At 40.6% G+C, this 20446-nt stretch overlaps 1 protein-coding gene across 1 annotated transcript in view; it reads left to right on the top strand.

Annotated features, from left to right (window-relative positions):
• Nucleotides 1-17822: 17822 nt before the first annotated feature.
• Nucleotides 17823-20446, top strand: part of ADGRF5 (adhesion G protein-coupled receptor F5) — a 112432-nt gene continuing 109808 nt past the window's right edge. Inside the window, exon 1 of the mRNA XM_062186236.1 lies at nt 17823-18043. The gene's annotated coding sequence lies outside the window, so the exon portion shown is untranslated. The remainder of the gene's footprint in view (nt 18044-20446) is intronic.

The following is a 20446-nucleotide window of genomic DNA, read 5'->3' as shown; positions in this document are numbered from 1 at the left end:
ATAAGTTAAGAGGCCCAGACCTATCTATCTCTTCACATGGGGTATATCCTAAGGGAGGTGTGAACCTCCTAGGGGAAGGCACTCTGTTGACTTCCATTACCTAGCTGGCTTGGGAGGAGAGCTGGCCAGGTAAAGGCAGGGGGCATCTCTAACAAGAAATTTACAGTTCTGCCTGCAATGTTGCTGACCCTACTTGGCTGTCCCCTCAGCTGCAGTGGTCACTTTGGAAGTTGGGCTGAGTGAAGGGCTTTTCAGCTTAGAGCCAATAAGATCTGTGGCTCTGACCTGGGCATCCTTCGACTCCAGGGCAGGTCCATTTCCAGTGATCCAACTCTTGGCAGAGCTGCCAGGGCTCTTCACAAGCTGACTTCTACTGAAGCCCAGGCTTACCACATTGAAAGCCACTGCAGTGGACTGGCCTGTTGGGTCTCCTTGAGGGCAGATCACTGTACATTAATAGGCCTGCCACCCATTGCTTCTGATGCCTAGCTTTCTTTTCCTCCTGGTTTGTGTTAAAGCAGACCAGAGGATGCAAGTCAAGGGAGTGCCCGTGTCCCATCTCTAATCTTCGGTGGCCTGAACTACAAGTCTATAGTCACAGGCATGTTCTGTAGTAGTTTTTCTAAGGTAGACAATGCCCATGAGGAAAATTATATTCTCACTTTAAAACTTTCTTTCCCTTTGGTCTGAAAGGGAGGTTTTTTCTACTTACTGTTTACTTCACTGATGGCGAAGTGAATCTAGCTATGAGATTATTATTTAAGTTCTTATTTTGGCTATGCTATTACAGAAAAATGTTAGCCATCTCTTTTATAAGGTCTAAAGATTAAATTGTGTGTCCTACAGATTCCTTCATAATAGAATTAGTTTCCTACCTTGAAGAGAGTAGAGAAATGAAAGAACAAGTTGGGCTTAGAATAGAGAAATGAGGGAGTAAGTTCCAAATCACTTACTGACAATAGCAGTATCACATGAATACTTAGCAAACCGTTTCAACCATTAGATAACAACTTAAGAAAACATTTACCAGAAGGTGCAATGCCTTCTATAAATTTTAAGAATCATGTATTTGAAAACACCTCTTAAATATCTAACATGGTGTAGTTTGTTTAACCAGTAAACTTAAGCACAACCATATAAAATGTTTTTAGTTTCTTTCTACCAACACGCTTAAAACATATGATACACAGATTCAGGTCACACCAATTAAAATGTATCTTTGATTGATTTTAGCAGCTTAAATTTATGGACAATCTTATCTATAAGCCAATTAAAATAAAACTCTTAATAAAATTTTCCCATGTGGACATACAATATGTACACACATATAACATAGCATAATAGACCAATATAGCAATTTTAATAATAGCTTTTAAAATCTTTAACTCTTTTGGTAGATTGCCAATCGATTTGAATTGCTTTTTGTTTTTAGTAACCTCAGTTAACCATACTTTCTCTCAGTTGGTACCTGCAATACATTGTTGGCTTCATCTGTTTACAGAGCCATCCCAAAGTACTGAATACAATAGAAGTGGCTGGAAAAAGTCCATAGGAACCTATAGGAGGACAGCTAAACACTGAACCAACAATGCTTTAGTTTTATGAGCAGCAAATCATATATAACTGTGGATGACAAAAGACTTTAAGTCGCCATGTTTAAAATTATAAACTCATCAACCAACAAGAGGCACTTGCTTACTCACACAGTATTTTTGAAAGCACCTGTAGGATTTTACAAGTGTTTAACCCTTTAGGCCTCTGGGGCTTTCTCATTAAGATAACTATCATGTCTAGTAACACAAGATCATTAGGCTTTTTAATTCTCAAACATTTGTATTAATAGCATTTTCCATTATAGAAACTCAAAATTTGGTATCACATCACATCTTGACAGTCCTTCTAATATAATCCAAATAGCCTGATTAGTTGGTGTCTCTATAAGATGAGAGACATGGGTCCTTCGATTTTTTTCATTTGGACCCAAACTGGAAAAACCAAAGTCTAAGATTTACTGGAAATTTTAGAGTCCAGATTGTTTGGAACTTTGATTTTTTGAATGCCTGTCAAGAATGCCAAGAAGGCTCAAAATCCAAAATATCTGGTTGAAATAAGATTCCTTAAAATCATGACATAACATAGACCAAATTTGATTATTGTTACAAGGTGATTATTCAGATCTTTGAAAATAAGCACATATTTAAATAACCCTTAGCTCTTAATAAAAATTCAGCTGTTTTTGAACAATTAGAATTTAACAGACATCAAGAGAACATAATAGATTACTTTAACATATTGCTTTAACAGAGCATCAGAGTTTAATTCTATGTCAAAGAGAAATTGAGCTTCCTGTGATCTTTTGCTGTGAGGTTTCCTTCCTTTACCTTCTTTCATATTGATGACTGTGTTTCTGTGTTTCTGTGTGTAACATCTTTAAGCATCTTTTGCAGGGCAGGACGAGTGGCAACAAATTTTTTCAATTTCTGTTTGCTATGAAGTCTTAATTTCACCTTCATTCACAAATGAGAGCTTTGCAGGATATAATATTCTGGGCTGGCAGTTTTTCTCTCTTAGTACCTGGGCTATGTCTCACCATTCCCTTCTAGTTTGTAGGGTTTCTGATGAGAAGTCTGCTGTGAGTCTAATTGGAGATCCTCTGAGAGTAATCTGACGTTTCTCTCTTGCACATTTTGGGATCTTTTCTTTATGTTTCACTGTGGTGAGTTTGATTACAACATGTCGTGGTGAGGATCTCTTTTGGTCATGTTTATTAGGGGTTCTATAAGCTTCCTGTACTAAGATGCCTCTGTCCTTCTCCAAACCTGGGAAATTTTCTGCTAGTATCTCACTGAAAATGCCTTCTAATCCTTTCTCCCTCTCCATGCCTTCAGGAACTCCTAGAACCCGAATGTTGGGTTTTTTAATAGTATCCTGTAGATTCCCAACAATATTTTTTAGATTTCTAATTTCCTCTTCTTTTCTTTGGTTTGCCTGTTTCCTTTCCTGTTCTCTGTCTTCTAAGTCTGATATTCTCTCTTCTGCTTCACCCATTCTGTTTTTAAGGCTCTCTAATGTGTTTGTCATTTGATCTATTGAATTCTTCATCTCATTTTGATTTCTCGTCACTATCACAGTCTCTTGTTCTACTAGTTGTTTCATTTCATTTTGATTCCTCCTTAATATTTCATTTTCAGGAGAGAGATTTTCTATCTTGTCCATTAAGGATTTCTGTAGTTCAAGAATTTGTTTTTGAGAACTTCTTAATGTTCTTATCAATTTTTTGAGATCCGCTTCTTGCATTTCCTCTATCTCTTCATCTTCATAATCTTGAATTGGGGTGTCTTTTTCATTTGGGGGCATCATAGTGTCTTCCTTGTTCTTGTTACCTCGGTTTTTGCGTTTGTTGTTTGGCATGTTGGAGATATTTGGTTTCTTCACTGTGGTGTTTTTTCTTGTTACACTATGGCTCTATATTAAGTGGACTGTCTGCTTTCGGTGGAGCCTTAGAGGCTAGAGATGAGTGTGGCCTGAGAGCTCTGTTTGGTTCCTCAGGGTTGAGGGTGTGTCAAAGATGACACTCCCAGGTTAGGTGTGGTAAATCTCTCTTTCTTTCTTTCTTATTTTTTTTTTGATTCAAAAGGGAAGTAAATCTGCACAGCTGAACGTAATTGGAGGTAGTTAGCAAGCGAATGATATACCCACAGGAGTTTGAGATCGGAAGCTCTTTCCCAAGGACCACACAGGGAATCTCTGCTGCCCTCAGTGTGGGCTCCAATTCTCCTGCAGTCTCCCACTGGGTTGCCAAGTTAGATGCTAATCTCCTGTTATTTCACCCCTCCCCCCAGAGTCAGGTTTTTCTGCTAGGCTCAGGGCCGGTGCAGACCTGAGGTTGCCCTGCTTATGACGTATGTCCAAAATGGCGCCTGCTCTTTGTCTTGCTCGCCTTTGAGGGGTGAGCGGAGAGAGAGAAACTCGTGTCTGTATCGGTCACTTTTTTTTTCTCTCTCTCTTCTAGTTAGCCTGGTGAACTTTTCCCCACGGAGTTTCAAGCCTCGTTCCCTCTAGTCTCCTCTTTCCGCTTGCCCGCTGGTGTCTCCGGCTATTGAGGTTCGGCTCACCTCACGTTCCAGCGCTGGTGTGTTGAGTCTGCCGCTGGTGTCCCAAACTTGGGCTCCCACGCTCTCCATGCAGGTCTGCTGTGAATCACTAGTTCCGGAAGAGTTTCCTCTGCTGTTTCTTCCCCTACTCTTCCTTGACCCTGCAGTATCTCCACTTTTATTAAACTGTCTCTTACCGGACTATCAGTGTGCTCCCTTCCTATTCCGCCATCTTCGCCATTTTCAATTTTATTTGTACTGTTCCTGTTTTGAAAAACTTGAAAGACATTTTCACAATATTATACAGATTACATTTTGCTTTAGAGATAGTTAAAATTCTGATATATGATATAGCACTTGATATCACATATAGCACAATTAAAATATCTCTTAGTATTTTCTATAATGTTAGAGAAGATCTATAAAATTCAGAGTTAGTTCTGAGTCTATTACTTCAAAACATTTATTGGCAATTCTAGTTGCTGCTTTCCTACAGGGCTACAGAACAGTTTCTCTAAATTTAAATCAGTTTTATAGAACTATCTAAGAATTGCAATCACTCAGGAAATGTACAATTTGACATTTTATTAACAGAAAAAAATGTTGCTTAGAGCAATAGTATTAATAATTTTGTTGAAGTTTAGGCAAAACCCCCAAATTTATGAAGCAAGTATGTAATTTACCAATTATGTATATCTTTATTAATCATCCAAATAACTGACTCATCGGGAGAATACCCCCAGATATGTAGTTACTAATTGCTGTGACTAATCTTTGATATTTTGCCAATTTCTCAATTATTTGATTAACCATTGTTTAATGCATACTTGCTATGCTTTGATATTGACATCAAGATGGTAAGTTTGTCAAGGAAGATGGCTGTAACATGTTTACTAAGTTTGTTAGTTTGACAGTTTTATGTATGAAATTGGCCCATTTATAGACTTTAATTACTCAATCAAATGCTGACTTAAATATTGCCGAGAAGGTACCTAGCAGGTGTTATTTCCATCTAGGATCAGTTGACTTGAAATAAAGGTTATCCCAGGTAGCCAGGTGGGTTTGATTCTATCAGATGAAAGGCCCTTAGCACATGCCTGGGGTTTCTTGATAAGAAGAGATTCCACTGTGGACTGCAGCTTCAGGGTGCGCCTGGGAGTGCTGCCTGCCTGTCCTGACAGGCTGCCCTGTGAATTTTGGACATACCTAGTGTGTAGTCCATCTACACAACTATAACGAAACACATAATATATTTCTCACAGTTCTGGAGACTGGGAAATGCAATATCAAGACACAAGCAAGCTCAGTTTCTGGTGAGGACCTGGTCTGTGCATCCATGATGGTGCCTTGAGCACTGTGTCCTCACATGACCAAAAAGGGCAGAAGAGACCAAAGGTGAAAGAGCTAGCTGGTTCCCTCCAGCTCTTTCATAAGGCACTGACTGTGTCCACAATGATGGAGCCTTTCCCATGGTTGGTGACAGGTGACCACTCTTGTGGCCTGCCCATCTGCTACCTTACTTAGTTCCAGTGACTCGTCAGTCCTGCCTCTGTGCCAGGCCACTGACCACTCACCCATCTCTGTCCTCAGTTGTTAATTTTCTAAATTCTTGAAAGCCATTGAGTTTGCTCTTCCATGTCTATGCCCTTGCAATTTCTGTTTTCTATCATCAGACCACAAATCTGCTCCTGCCTTCCACTGTCCTGTGTGCCTCTAGCTTCCAAGTCGTGGTTCTTCTTGGGTTCCTGATAGCTGTGTGGTGAACGGATTGCAGAAAGTGTCTGTGTGGGATAAGGATATTGATTTATATTACTTAGTATTTCCTCAAACTTGTTATACACCTGAAACAACATTAGCCTAATTTTTGCTAACTTAAAGGAAATTTCATTTGTGTTTCCACCAAAATAATACATTTTCTTCCAAAACAGATAGAAAATGTTGATTGATACATTTTTAAACATAATATATATATGAAGAGAGAGAGAGAGAGAGAGAGAGAGAGAATCTTTTGTCTGCTGCTTCACTCCCCAAATGTCTGTAACAACTGGAGCTGGGCCAAGTAAAACTAGGAGTTAAAAACTCCATCTGATGTACCTTTCTCTGAAGGGAGGAGAGAACTTCCACTTTGACTATGGCTTTGTCTAAATAAGATCGGAGTTGGAGAACTCAAAAGGCTTCCATAGCTTTTGCAACTAATGACAAGAACCTTGGGTGATTACTCCATAAACAAGATTGTTAATTGTTAAATCAACAACAGGAGTTACTGTGCACTTACTCCCCATGTCGGATCTCTGTCCTTAATGTGTTGTACTATGTGAATTAATGGTATAACTAGTACTCAAACAGTACTTTACACTTTGTGTTTCTGTGTGGGTGCAAACTGTTGAAATCTTTGCTTAGTATACACTAAATTGATCTTCTGTATATAAAGATAATTGAAAATGAATCTTGATGTGAATGGAATGGGAGAGGGAGTGGGAGATGGTATGGTTGCGGATGGGAGGGAGGTTATGGGGGGGAAAAGCCACTGTAATCCAAAAGCTGTACTTTGGAAATTTATATTTATTAAATAAAAGTTAAATAAATAAATAAAATCCTATGCTTGACACAGTAGAAACAACAACAACAGCAAAAAACTCCATCTAGGTCTTTTACATAGGTGGCAGGGATTCCATACTTGAGTCTCTGCTCCTCCCCAGTGTGTTAGCAAGAAGTTGGATCAGGAGTGGAGGTGGAGATAAGACTCAATCCCTAGCACTCCAATATGAGATGTGGGCATCCAAGCCACATCATGATGTATCCTGCTACATCAAAATGCCTTCCCCACTCTACAAGATTTTCCAAAAATAATAGAAATTTCATTTCAAGTATTAATGAATGTATTTTTTCTGTGTTAGCATATGAATGTATTGGGCTTGTTGAGCTGTGTCAATGATGTTTATTACTGACTAAAATATTATTGAAATATAAAATCAATAAGTATAAATGTGAGGGGGTCCCTCTGAACATAGTCTCTTTAGTGAGTATGGAGTGTTGGGCATATGAAGAGCAAGGACCTTGTTTCTCCAAGAATGTTGTCCAGATTCTCTAATGATGACTGAAAGGTTGTGAGACATAAAATGCGAAGAATCATTGCCCTTTGAATTTCTGCCACTTATAATTAGACACTTTTCATTTTATTCCATACAATAGCCCAAAGGAAACTTATCATGGTAGTAAAAAAAAAAAAGTATCTGATACTCCAGTATCAAGGGAAAAATAAAGCTAAAAGTTTTGAGTGAGATTGGGGCCAAATTCAAAGTGACTAAAATTATGTCACCGATTGTTCATCCTCCTCTCAATGAACTGATGCCTCTCAAACATTAGACTTTAATGTAAAAGTGCTTTTCATAATTATTGGCTTTCTGCACAGTTTCATTACTAAGGCTATAATTTTGGTGCTTTTTTCATATGAATAATTAAATAGTGAGGATTGTTTCTGGAACTCACTGTGCTCTGCACAGTGAAGTGAGAGGAATTAGCAATTTACATAGCAGGTAGGAGGTGGAACCAAAGAAAGGGAGAAAAGGAAGGAGATGTCAGAAGGCTCTGGAAAGGAAGAGGAGCCTAAGCAACATGATGCAGATGGAGGCTGAAGAGCACACCAGCCAGAGCATTTCCCTGGGGAATGTTGATCAAGGATGTTTAGGATGATGATGTACAGTGATCCATTTAAGTCATTTTCTGGGCTATGAGACAGCTACCCTTCTCTCTCTTCCCAGACTGTTCAACTTGTTAGCCTTGTGTTAGTGGGGCTTTGGTGAAATGGGGGGGTGCTCAACTGCAGAAAACAAGAGCAACGGTCAAGTGGTGGATCATTCAGTGTTGGTCATAGTGCAGCACCCTGTGAGCGTGGGGCAGAGGAATGCAACTCCACCCAGTGTCCCACTTCTTGAGAATCCCAGAGGAATGGAGAGTAGAAGGGTGAGTCATTGGTGGGTTCATCACAATACGTGAGTTGGAAACACTTGCCATTCTCTTTTCTATACTAAAGGAAAGACTGAAAGCTTCCATGAAGTTGTTTGTTGAGATAATTAAAGAAGTTAATGTATATCAAGTGCTTGGCATGAAGTAAGTACTCAGTGAGTTTTGTTATTATTTTTATTATGATTTGAACAGCTTGGTTATTAGGTCATAAATGGATAACATATGAGGCAGGGAAGACTACCAAGGAGATACAGACAATATTGGCTCTAGGATTTTAGTGATAGAACAGATTACTTTCAGCACCATTTCAGAGAAGCATTTATGGTGAAGTTAGACTTCCTGTGGGACATGGGACCTGTTTGAGACTCAAATGGAGAATTCCAGCTGGATACTTAGTTATTTGAAAGAGATGAAAGGACAAGGCTTAGAGGAGGCAGGGAGGAGATTAATTTGTGTCCATTTGTGTTGGGAGCCAAGGCTGAGTATAAACAGTAGAAGAAGTTGCTTGGGAAGGTAGGCTGGTTGTAGACTGGGACAGCTTTGAATAATAGTCTAAAGAGTAAAACTTCTTGATAGACAGGGTGTGTGTGCAGCACAGATGCCATGGAAGGAGTCTCAGAAGGTTTCAAAATCAGCAGTGCTTTAAGGAAGTTAAGCCTGTAGGAGGACAGAGTTGAAAGGCAGAAAAGACAGAGGATAATGTTTCAGTAGTTGAGGCAGGAAGAGATAAGGCAGGCATGGACTCATGGCAATGGATATGATAACTGAGAAATACTAGTAGTATCTGTCAAAGTGAGGATCAGCAGGTCCTAGAAGCTGACTTGGGTCTGGGGAAGATGTGGAGTGGGGACAGGCGGAGGGAGAAAAGTTGCTTATCATACGTCAGATTTGAATGTGGTAATTGGAAGAATGGTAGTGCCAAAACAGAACACAGGCTGTTAGGTACTTTAGGAAATGTTCTCATTTAAGGAGGAATGAAGATGAAAAGCCAGGTTAGGAGAGAGAACCAAAATGGAAGATAGAGACCCCAAGCAGTGCAGATGCAAAGATGAGAGGAGAATTTTGTAAAAGATGGATTGGCATGCTAAAAGCCGTAAGATGAGAAAGATGAGACCTAAGGAAAGTTGTTGTTAGCCCAAAGTCATTGGTAACTTCAAAGAGAGTGGTTTAACAGGAAAAGCTAGATTATTAGAGCTTCAGAGAGAGGAGGAAGAAATTCAGTTGGGTTCAGAAGTTGGAAGAAAATGGAAGAGAAAATATAGGATGGTAGTCCAAGGATGGGAAGAGTTAAGGGAAGGTCTGTTGTCTAAATATTTGGGAGTAAGAGACATGAACCTGTTCTCAGGCAAAGGGATTAAGGATTGATGTGTCGGTCAGATCTCAAAAGATAAGCTAAAAAGCCCTGGAAATTCTTGCCAAGCAGCTGTGAGGATCCAGGTGAGGCTAGCCCTGCAGCGACCTTTTGTGTTTTCTTTAACTTCCTTTTGTGAGCTTCTCCATTGGTCACAGAGAAAGAAGGGAAGAAGGATTGGTGGGTCCATCAGGCACAGAGGAGTATCAGAAAGTGAGCTATAGTGATGAGAGGTTGACAGAGAGTATTCAAATGTCTATTGGTGGCATCTGAGGTTGGTCGTAGGTAAAAGTAGCTTGAAGTAGTCAGAGTGCTAGGAAGGAGGGAGAAGGACTGGGATTCTTCATGGAAGCAAACTTTCTATCAAAGTGAGGAGGAGAGGTAAACAGTACATCCTGCTCCCCCATTTCATCATCTATTTTGAAAGAACATTGCTTCCAAATGGCAACAGTACAGAGGAATTTGTTGAAGTGGGATGAAGCCATTGGTGACAAGGGGCCCAAGGAAGTTAAAGATTGGAGTCTAGAGAATGAGGATGAAGAAATGACAGAGAATGACGCTTAGTGCAGGGTAGACATGTGAATCGGGTCCAGTCTTCAAGGAGAAGCCAAGAGCAAGGGGTGATGGCTAAGTGAAAGGAATGGAAAGGTGTAGGGCACGGAGGAGAATCTGTGGCTGGCAGGCTGCCAAGGTGATCAAAATGGACAGCAAGCAGTGTGGAGATGGAAGCTCCTTAGAATGGAGGGGGCTGTTAACTCATCTCTGAGCTGTGTGTGCTGGGGCCCAGAAATGCAAAGAAGGAATCCAAGGTCCAGAATCAGAAATACCAGCATCTCCTTGGACTGTGACATTGACCTACTAATATCTCCTTCAGGGGGAGGTGATTTCCCCCAGCCACACCTGTAAAGGGACATGGCCTTTGTTTATTTACTTCTCCATCTGAGACAATGAGTGGGAGAGTCGGGTGTGAGGTTGAGACAAGGCTCATCCCTTGCCTAATATGAAAATGACAGTTTAGAGAACTTTAGGACATTTTCCCACAAAGCCACAGCTTCCTCCTCTACCCCCAATAGCTAAAATAAATAAAATAAAAATGTTTTCAGTGTATTCTCATCCTATGGTGGTTTGTTGCTAAAACTCCACAAACCAAACCAAGTAACCAAAGAAAGCAAACAGGATTACTCTGATACACAGTGCCTTAGTTGTGAAGAACAAGTTCCTCTTTACATCACCCGAATGTAATCATTTATTCTTTAAATCTCCAAATATAAACACTTTTTTTAAAAAAAGCTATACTTATTTATTTGAAAAGTTAGAGTTACAGAGAGAGAAGGAAAGAGACAACAGAAATATTTTTCTTTGTTTATTTGACAGAGTTAGACAGTGAGAGAGAGAGACGGAAAGGAATTCCTTCCGTTGGTTCACCCCCCAAATGGCCGCTATGGCCAGAGCTATGCTGATCTGAAACCAGGAGCCAGGTGCTTCCTCCCGGTCTCCCATGCGGGTGCAGGGGCCCAAGCACTTGGGCCATCCTCCACTGCTTTCCCAGGCCACATCAGAGAGCTGGACTGGAAGAGGAGCAACTGGGACTTGAACCCAGTGCCCATATGGGATGCTGGTGCCACAGGTGGAGGATTTACCAAGGGAGCCATGCGTCAGCCCCCAACAGAGAGATCTTCTACCCACTGGTTCACTCCCCGGGTTGCTGCACTCATCAGAGCTGAGCCAGGCTGAAGCCAAGAGCCAGGAGATTCATCCATGTTGCCCACTTGGATACAAGGGCCCAAGTACTTGGGCCATCTTCTGCTGCTTTTCCAAGGCCATTACATGAAGCTGGATTGAAAGAGGAGCAGCCGGACTTGAACCGGTGCCCATATGGGATGCTGGGATTGCAAGTGGCAGGTTTACTTGCTATGCCACAATGCTGGCCCCAATACACACATTTTTAAAACAAGTTCCTTTGGGGAATTTTTAGATCTATAAATTGAAGTTTTACACATTCTTTGCTGAACCATATTAAATGGCACATGAGCATTCTCAGCTACCCATAAATAAAGTGCCTGGCAGAAGGTTGTAGAGAATGCTATTTGTGCAGAGGCTCAGAGCTCACAGGGTTTCATCTCACATGAAGAAGTGAGCAAACCTGAGATACAGCCAATGACACACCACTGCCATTTTGCCAAGGATTAAAGATCATTGTGATTGCTCCCAGGGTCCTTGTCCTAATTGTTTTTTCTACTTCAGTCACAGACAGAGAGTAAGAAAACAAGGTTTGCTCTAAGACTCAGAATGAGTTTACTTTTCAAAAGTATGTTTTAGTGACTTTCATTTTTTAAAGGCAAACTACAAGCATTTATATTTTATGCCTCACAGAATTCAATATTGGTCTTTTGTCATTTTTTATATGAAAAATATAGAATAAAGTGGCCAATTCTTTATTATCTGATTATTCCTTTTCTATGCCTTCTCCCCATTGTATAGATTTTATTCATTCTATGTCATTGTTTATACATTTTTGTGACTGGCTTTTTTCACTTTTTTCTCTCTGGCTTTTTTTCCACTTTATTTATTTATTATTATCTATCCATATTAATACACAGAGACCTGGTTCATTATTTCCATGATAATACCAAAATTTTCCTGTCCAGCTTCTTGCATAACAAAATGTTTCTTTGGATTCTGGTTATTATAAAGAATGTGGCAACTGAACACCTCTATTTTCTTCTTATATACCAAGGCATGGGCATTAATTTTTCTAGGATATATTCAGTGACCAGAATTTTGAAATAACGCAGATATTAGCAAATTGCTTTCTAAAATGCTTTACTAAATTTCATTCACTCTGTAGTGTGTGATAGTGTCTATGTTCCACCACCAAAACACAGCAGTCTGAGAATTCTTAGTACCCTGAGCATCTGGCTTTATGTATATACAGAGCTGTGTAGTTCTTTTTCTTAAAGTTTCCCAAAACCTCTATTTTCAGGGGAAGCATATGACAGTGATCAGTTGCCTTACTTCAAGTGAACATTTATCTTAGATAGAAGAGTTCTCTCTAAAATGTTCTTGGAAAATTAATATAACCATCTAGTTCTCTTTTTTGTTTGCTTCTTTCGTAGTTATTTATTTTTTTTACTTGCAACTTATTTTTGTTTTGGAGTCTAAAGTGAATGAATTGTAAGCAGTACATAGTCAGATTATGTTTTGTTTTCCATTATGCAATTTCTGTGTTTTAATTGGAGGTTAAATATATTTCTATTGGAGGTTTTAATCTATTTACATTTAACTGGATGATTGATAATGAATAACTCACTTCTAACAGTGCAATTTGCTTTCTATATGTCATATAAATTTGGAACTTTAAAAAAAAAAAAGAAAAAAATTCATGGATTTCAACATTTTCTTGCACTAAAAAAATGCATCTTTTAATTCCATTTTCCACAAACTTTTGCCAAGTACCCTTGTATAATCTCTCTGAAACATTTGATGTACACATGCCTTTTCATCTCTCAATGAAACAATGGAGGTTGTAGAGCTTTTAGCAGACCTCAGCAGCACTTCTTATCACTGTTTTCATTGATAGACGTAATAGTAGTGGGCCAAGAAAAGAACTACAAATGGAACGAGACCAGCCTCACCGCTAATATGGGTGAAGCCAGCCCCAGCATGGCAGATTCTCCATTCCCAAAGCTAACTCCAGCTCTGAGAAACAGCCACATGTTCACACGTGTGTGGGAAGCAATCTTGGAGTCCCTAGCAGACCTCGTGTGTTTGTTACTTGCTGTACTGTTTATACTTGTACTTCTCAGTAGGACTCCACATCAGGAATCCTTCTCCTCAGGGGAACATTCAGCTTACACACTGAGCTGTCAGCTGTGGCAATTTTTTCCTCTTCTAATGATAGAATTAATAACAAATTCATTTCAAAAACGTGAATGAGGCCGGCGCCGTGGCTTAACAGGCTAATCATCCGCCTTGTGGCGCCGGCACACCAGGTTCTAGTCCCGGTTGGGGCACTGGATTCTATCCCTGTTGCCCCTCTTCCAGGCCAGCTCTCTGCTATGGCCCAGGAAGGCAGTGGAGGATGGCCCAAGTCCTTGGGCCCTGCACCCGCATGGGAGACCAGGAGAAGCACTTGGCTCCTGGCTTCGGATCAGCGAGATGCACCAGCCACAGCGGCCATTGGAGGGTGAACCAATGGCAAAAAGGAAGACTTTTCTCTCTGTCTTTCTCTCTCTCTCACTGTCCACTCTGCCTGTCAAAAAAAAAAAAAAAAAAAAAAAAAAAAAAAAAAAAAAAAAAAAAAACAGTGTTGACCTGGCCCTGAGCTTTAGTGAGTCAAATGGAATTGATTGGCTAGACCATTAATCAAAGACAAATAATTCTGTCTTTGATATTAAAAATATATGTGTTGCAAGGACATAAACTTAGAAAAATTCAACAAGTATAGCAGACAAACAGAACCACACAAAGGCATTGATATTTTCTAGTTTCTTTCTGTCAAATGTCACTACCCCCTCTGTTGAGGGACTTGCTACACTTTATTGATGGTAGAGAATTACCTTTGTGACTGGAATTTCTAAAAATAGTGTCTTAAAAAACCATGTAAGCTTATCAAGGTCTTCTCACTTCATGGTACTTCATGAAGTATCAGTTTAATCTGGTCCAAAATGACATCTGTTATATGTATGAATGTTTGCTGTTCTACATAATCCCACCCTAACTGAAACTCTGCACTGATGGAACAAAGACATAAGCCTCAGCCATTCTAGCTCATTGCCCAAAAGATAAATAAAGATCAAAATGCATTCCTTGTGCCTGAATCTCAATTTGGTCGCACATTGTATTGTCTTTACAACCCATCCCTGCATTCTTCCCCAGGTTCAGTGGCCCAGTGGCCTCTTGAAAGACCAGTATGGAGGGATTCACCTCTGCCTGCTGCCCCCTACCGCCAACCCCACCCCTAGCCCTCCTAATATATAAAAAAAGCCCAGCCTGCTACTGCCTGGGCCTCCTGCCACGTGTTCCTTCATTGTGCATGCCAATGGTTGGTCACCCACCTCTGCAGATTTATTTTCTCTGAGTAAATTCAGTCTGGCTGTAAATTTTTACCCTGACTCCTCTCTACTCTGCAATCTTTTCTTTACATTTTGGTGCCTGTGTGAGGCGGCACCAGTATGCATTCTTTTCCTTATATTTCCATCTAATTGTTCAGCTGATGTCCCTTACTTTGAAAATCAACATGCTTAATTTATTCTCTGTTTTTATTTTACATGTTCAGTGAACAAATAAAACCAGGAAAAGTATTTAATAAAGCATTTCTGCTGCTGCAAATTCCTGGTTATCACCTGCTGACTGTGTAAAGAAATTGTGACTCTTATACAAATATAAAGTGAATATGTATCAGAGATTTGACTTAACTCTAAAAGGACCAGTAAGATGTTAAAATTTGTTCAAAGCAAAATCTCTGAAGCACATATCTCTACATGTAGATAATCAGGAATGCTGACTTGAATTTGCTTATAGATGCAAAACAGGTTAATATCCTATAATGCACTAAAATATAACGCTTGGAATAATAATTTCTACAGGGTAGAAATCAGTTATCTCTCTACTGGATGAAATTAATTTGAATTTCTATAGACAAAAATAATTTGCATTACTATTAGTTACTACATCTTTCAGAATTATGACAGCTACTCAAAGGTATTGACTCCTGTAGTTTCAGCTCCTCATAAAGTCCATCAACATTCAGTTGACAGGACACCCAGTCGTCTTTATTTCAAAGTCTTCCACTCTTTTTTTCATTAGACATAGAAGTCATATAGATTCATTACAAGGCTTCACAGAAAATTCAAATGTTTAATTTAATAAATATCTGCAAGTTACTATAGATATACACATACATTGAATTCTGATCAAGTGCACACAACTAGATATTCAGAAGCTTGCATATTTTGGTTATAATCTTGGAATATGTTATGCTCTCTGTGAGGTCTCTGTTACAATAGCTTGAATTCCAATCAGGCAGCTTTAACTGGGTCTTTTCAGCCAAGTATAATTTAAAGAAGAAATCAGAATACGTGCTCAGAAATTCTAGTTGTAACATTGTCGTGGAAGTGTTCAAAGCCCTGAGATGAAACATGATTATATGGCTTTAATAATGTCTCAAAGTCCAAGCAAAACCCAGAAGCAGCTTTCCGTGTTGTAATAAGAGCACAACGGCACATCCTAGACTTCTCTCTGCCTTTGGACTTCTAGAAACACAGATTTGATTCTTCGGGGAGTGTACAATGATAAACGGGAGCCCGGCAGGGAACGCAGAGCCTGCCTGTGGTCCACTGCTTCTCCAAGGAATCCTGCCCCAAGACTGTGGCTTTCCTCCCACTGTCAGCCCCTCCCTGTTCTCTGGCCTTTGTCCCATCCTGGTTCCTCTCCCTGGCTCTGCAGTCTTCCCCCTCCTCCCTCTCTTCCTCCCTTAAGTCTCGCTCCTGTTTTCCTCTTTCTGATTCCCCTGCTTGTCATTTCCTTCTTCCTCTCTCTGTCTCCTCACTTCCAACAGCTTCCCATTTTCCTCACTAACTTTTAAGTTTTCCTTCTTGTGGGCATGTCTAAGGCTGCATTTTCTCAATAGAGGCCATTGTTGACTGAAAATACTAGAGGACTTAAAAAGGTCAGGGGATAATGGAATAAAAATAGAAGTTTATTTTGGTACAAATATTTTTTGAAATCCATGCACAGTTTTCTCATAATATACCTTCTCCATGAACTTTCTGAAGCCCTCGCCTATACACTCTGTGGGAACAGATATTACAGCACATGACAGTGACAATTTGATAAATATTAAGCAATAGCACTGCGACGTCACTTGCAGAGTTCCTTCACTTTGTCTGCAGAGTTTAAACTGTAAACTCTAACAACCTTGTGTTTTCCTCTGAGTCATACGTTTTTCCCTTTTCCCGAAAGGTAATGCATAACAGTAATTAATAATGTTCTTCCTATTAACCACGAACTTAAACAAAGCAGGCTTTGCTGGATCCTGTGTCTTGAGGTGGTAATTCTGAAATGTAGATCCATGCCCTCAGCAAGAGTCAAAAGACAACTAGACAGACCTCCTACCTTTGAGAGTTATGAGAGAGCAAAGCATAGCTTGCTAAGGAAGGAATTACATCAAAGGAGCCCAAGAACTGGACAAAACAAAATGCTTTCTGGAGAATATGTGATTCAAAAGATTAGAGAATGGGGATGGGGGAGGAGCATTCTTCCTGAGCAATTCTCATAAGTGGAGAGAGGTGGGGAAGAGGAAGTGAAAAGGAGGGGTGAGGAAAGAGCAGGTAGAGGCGAGATTTGAGGAGAGCTTAGCCTGTGCCCTGGTAAAGTATTTGGTCTTGATGCTTAAGCTACTGAAAGATTTTCAGCCTGGGAATCACTCGCAAAAATCACATTTGAGACATATTGCTCTGGCTCCTGGGAAGAGAATGGATTGGAGGTACAACAAAAGGTTAGCAAGGAGACTACTGGTGGTCTTTGTAAAGTCTTTGTGATCTGTGCCTGTGCATACCCGGCATGTTCTCCTTGTACCAGCTCCTGAGTGTACTGCTGTTCAACGACTGGCACCTCACTAAATAGAGCAGAGATGACCCCAGATTCTTGACAACCCAGCTCGTTGAGATCAACACAGCCTAGAGCTCCCTTCATGGATGCACAAGCTGCCCAGCTGCATAGGAGCCCTGTGTTCAGTAGAGCCCCTATACATGAATAAATGCTTTCTTTTCACCATACTGAAATTCCTAATTTTTGAACAAATAGTCTCACATTTTCATTTATAAATTTTTATCCACAAAATATGTAGAGGGTCCTACTTCCAAAAATCTATGGATAGTAGCCTTCAAATAATTCTTTAGGGCATAGGACAAAATGGCCTGTGAAGTTTAGGAGTAGTCCCAAGAGTAGAAAAGAAGTCTCTCAGCCTTTCTAAAGACAGGGCAAAAGGGGTCTGTTCTGAGGCTGAGAATAGATTCTCCCTGGTGACCTGCTTCTCACCAGCTGCTCTGTAACATGAGTCTGGACCATAGCCAGAACACGCTTCAGCTCGGAAGAGGATGAGGGCATTCTTGACTTTTGCAGAATTAAACACTTCTGAAACTGTAGGAAGAAAGCACTCGGTGAAAGGTAAAGCTAGCTGGTCCATCAGCTCCCTGCCTATTGCCCTGTTCATTCGCATTATCAAGGTTCTCAGCATGTTTATTCTCTTCCTTCCAATGGCCAAAGGACAAGTTTAAATTTCTTATTTCCTCTAGGGAGCCTGGAGAGAGGCATGAGGCATCAAATACAGGAAATCATGTGGAGAGGATCTCTTATTTATTACAGTTCCCATATCACTTCCCTTCCCTCTGCCTCCACCCACACCTCCAGCCACACAGTATCTCGCAGCTCTTTCCTGCAGCAGAGGACTGAAGGCAGTCAGCTCACCTCTGCTCTCTAAGGTCTGGAAGCTGCCTGGGCCCCAAATATCTGAAGTCTGGTTTTGTGAAACTCCACCCGACTCTGGTTGTATGACTGAATGGGATGCCCTTAAGTTTCGCCTCACCTAACAGAGAAATTTTCAGGAGTCAGCTAACCACGGGAGAGAAAGGTAGGTACCTGGGTTATTTTGCTTTGTCTTTTTGAGTATGGATCAAACTGTTTTGAAGGAGCTGTGTTTGTCCAGCAAGCATTTCTGGTAGCCTGTGTGTTTTGTGTGACTTGGGGAGATTCACTGAATTATAAGACTCTGAGATTTACAAAGGATTGAGAGGGGAGATGACAAAGCGGTTTCTTTCTTTCTCTCTCTCTTTTTTTTTTTTTCTTTATGTCTGTCTGTCTGTCTTGGTAAAAAATGTCAGCCAACATAGAACATGAATGTAGAGCCGATCCTTATACTGTTTGGAGGGCAAATATCATTAAAAGTTGTATTTTTTTTTTTTTTTGGCTTCTGCACAAAGGGAAAAATGTTTCCCAACATCTTTTCTTTTCTATAACGTAGAGCTCCACCATACATTTTTTGTTGTTGTTCTGAGTTTTTCAGTTGAAGATGTACTAGAATTGACAGGGGATTTTCTAAAAGAAATAGAAACAGATGCTTCTAACTTCGGATACCTGTCAGTTCTAAGTAAAAGACCAAGTACTATGTTCAGGGAAATGGTAACTATCCAGGCGATTTTCCAGAATTTGCTAGACAACTGTTGTTCTCCCCAAGGTTCCTGAAAGTCAATGCAAGTAGTGACAGTGTGTTCAGACAGTGAAGGCTGGTGTATTTACCCTGGGCAGTGACCACCCCCAGGAATGATGCTCCGTCCTTAACCGGCTGCTCTGTTTGGTCACTGTTGGGGTTCAGGTTTGTGTACACTGAAACCCACTGAAGGGTCCAGGCTCATTCACACGCACTACATACTTCCCTGGAGGGTTCTTTTTTGCCTCCTTTGTTTTTATTATTTCATTTTGTCCTCATAGCCAGCTTCTTCTGGGAGAATTATTTCATACTGACTTCATACAGTATAAACCATTGTATGCCTATTCATTGAACCATTTCTATTCTTCTTCAGCTTATTTAGTTCACAGGCTGATCATTTTTTGTCACTTACATGTTTTACCTCAGTACAATCCCCTCCAGTTCATCCTCCATATCTTGCTACTGGCTTCTTGAGAAAATGTAATTCTCATGGTGCCATCCCCTGACTGTGGGAACATTCCCCCTGCACCTTGTTGCTTGGATCTCACCACCTGTGGAGTAGTCCAGAGACCAGATGTACTGGGCGTGATTTGGGAGTTTATTTATTCAGTCATGAAAAAGAATGAAATGTTACCATTTGGAGCAAAATGGATAGAACTGGGCAGAATTATATTAAATAAGCCAGACACAGAAAGATAAATTTCCTCTGTTCTCTTACACGTGGAAGATGAAAATGTCAACTTGGGTGTCGAATGGACAAACACATTTTAGGGTTCTACAGTGCATGGGCAGGTATGACTGTGGTTGACAATAATCTATTAAAACTTTATGAAGAACAAGAAGAGAGGAAATTGAAGGCTTTAAATATAAAGCAGTGCTAAGCTAGAAATGCTGATCGCCCTGATTTGATCAGTACATGTTGTATACAGGTACTGAGATGTCACACTGCACCCTATATATATATATATATATATATATATATATATACACAGTTTACATGTTAATCAAAAAAGCTGACAAAAAAGAAATGCAAATTATTTATCCCCTCCTCAGACTCATGGAATCTGCATTTTCACCATGGCCCCGGGGTGATTGACATGGACGTCAAACCTCAGAAAGAATAGATAAAGCTTTCAAGGTCTGCTTCTTAATGTCCTGCCCAGCCTCTCTTGTCACCACCTAACCTTCCAGCTGCACTGCATACTTTGCATTTCCCCAGGCCTTGAGTGGCCTAGTACCTACCTCTGTCCATGTGTGCTGTTCTCCCTATCTGGGTAGCCGCATTGACTTTCTCTAATTTCTACCCATTGCAGCCTGATTCGTAGCCACCCCCTACCCCCAAATCTGCTCATCTGGTGCACTTTTGCCTAAATGCCCTTCAGGTCTGTGATTTTTTTTTTTTTTTTTTGACAGGCAGAGTGGATAGTGAGAGAGAGACAGACAGAGAGAAAGGTCTTCCTTTTTGCCGTTGGTTCACCCTCCAATGGCTGCTACGGCCAGTGCATCTCGCGGATCCAAAGCCAGGAGCCAGGTGCTTCTCCTGGTCTCCCATGCGGGTGCAGGGCCCAAGCACTTGGGCCATCCTCCACTGCCTTCCCGGGCCATAGCAGAGAGCTGGCCTGGAAGAGGGGCAACCGGGATAGAATCCGGCACCCCAACCGGGACTAGAACCCGGTGTGCAGGCGCCGCAAGCTGGAGGATTAGCCTGTTAAGCCACGGCGCCGGCCCCAGGTCTGTGATTTTAAGTCAAGAGGTGAAATCACCCCTGTCAAAGCCTTTAGCACATTAATTCACTAAAAGGTGGTTGCTGTGTTTATTTTCACTTTT

This window comes from Lepus europaeus, chromosome 3 (assembly GCF_033115175.1).
Source record: "Lepus europaeus isolate LE1 chromosome 3, mLepTim1.pri, whole genome shotgun sequence".
Taxonomy (NCBI): Eukaryota; Metazoa; Chordata; class Mammalia; order Lagomorpha; family Leporidae; genus Lepus; species Lepus europaeus.
The sequence above is the reverse complement of the archived record's forward strand: the minus strand, read 5'-3'. Positions and strand labels throughout refer to the sequence as shown.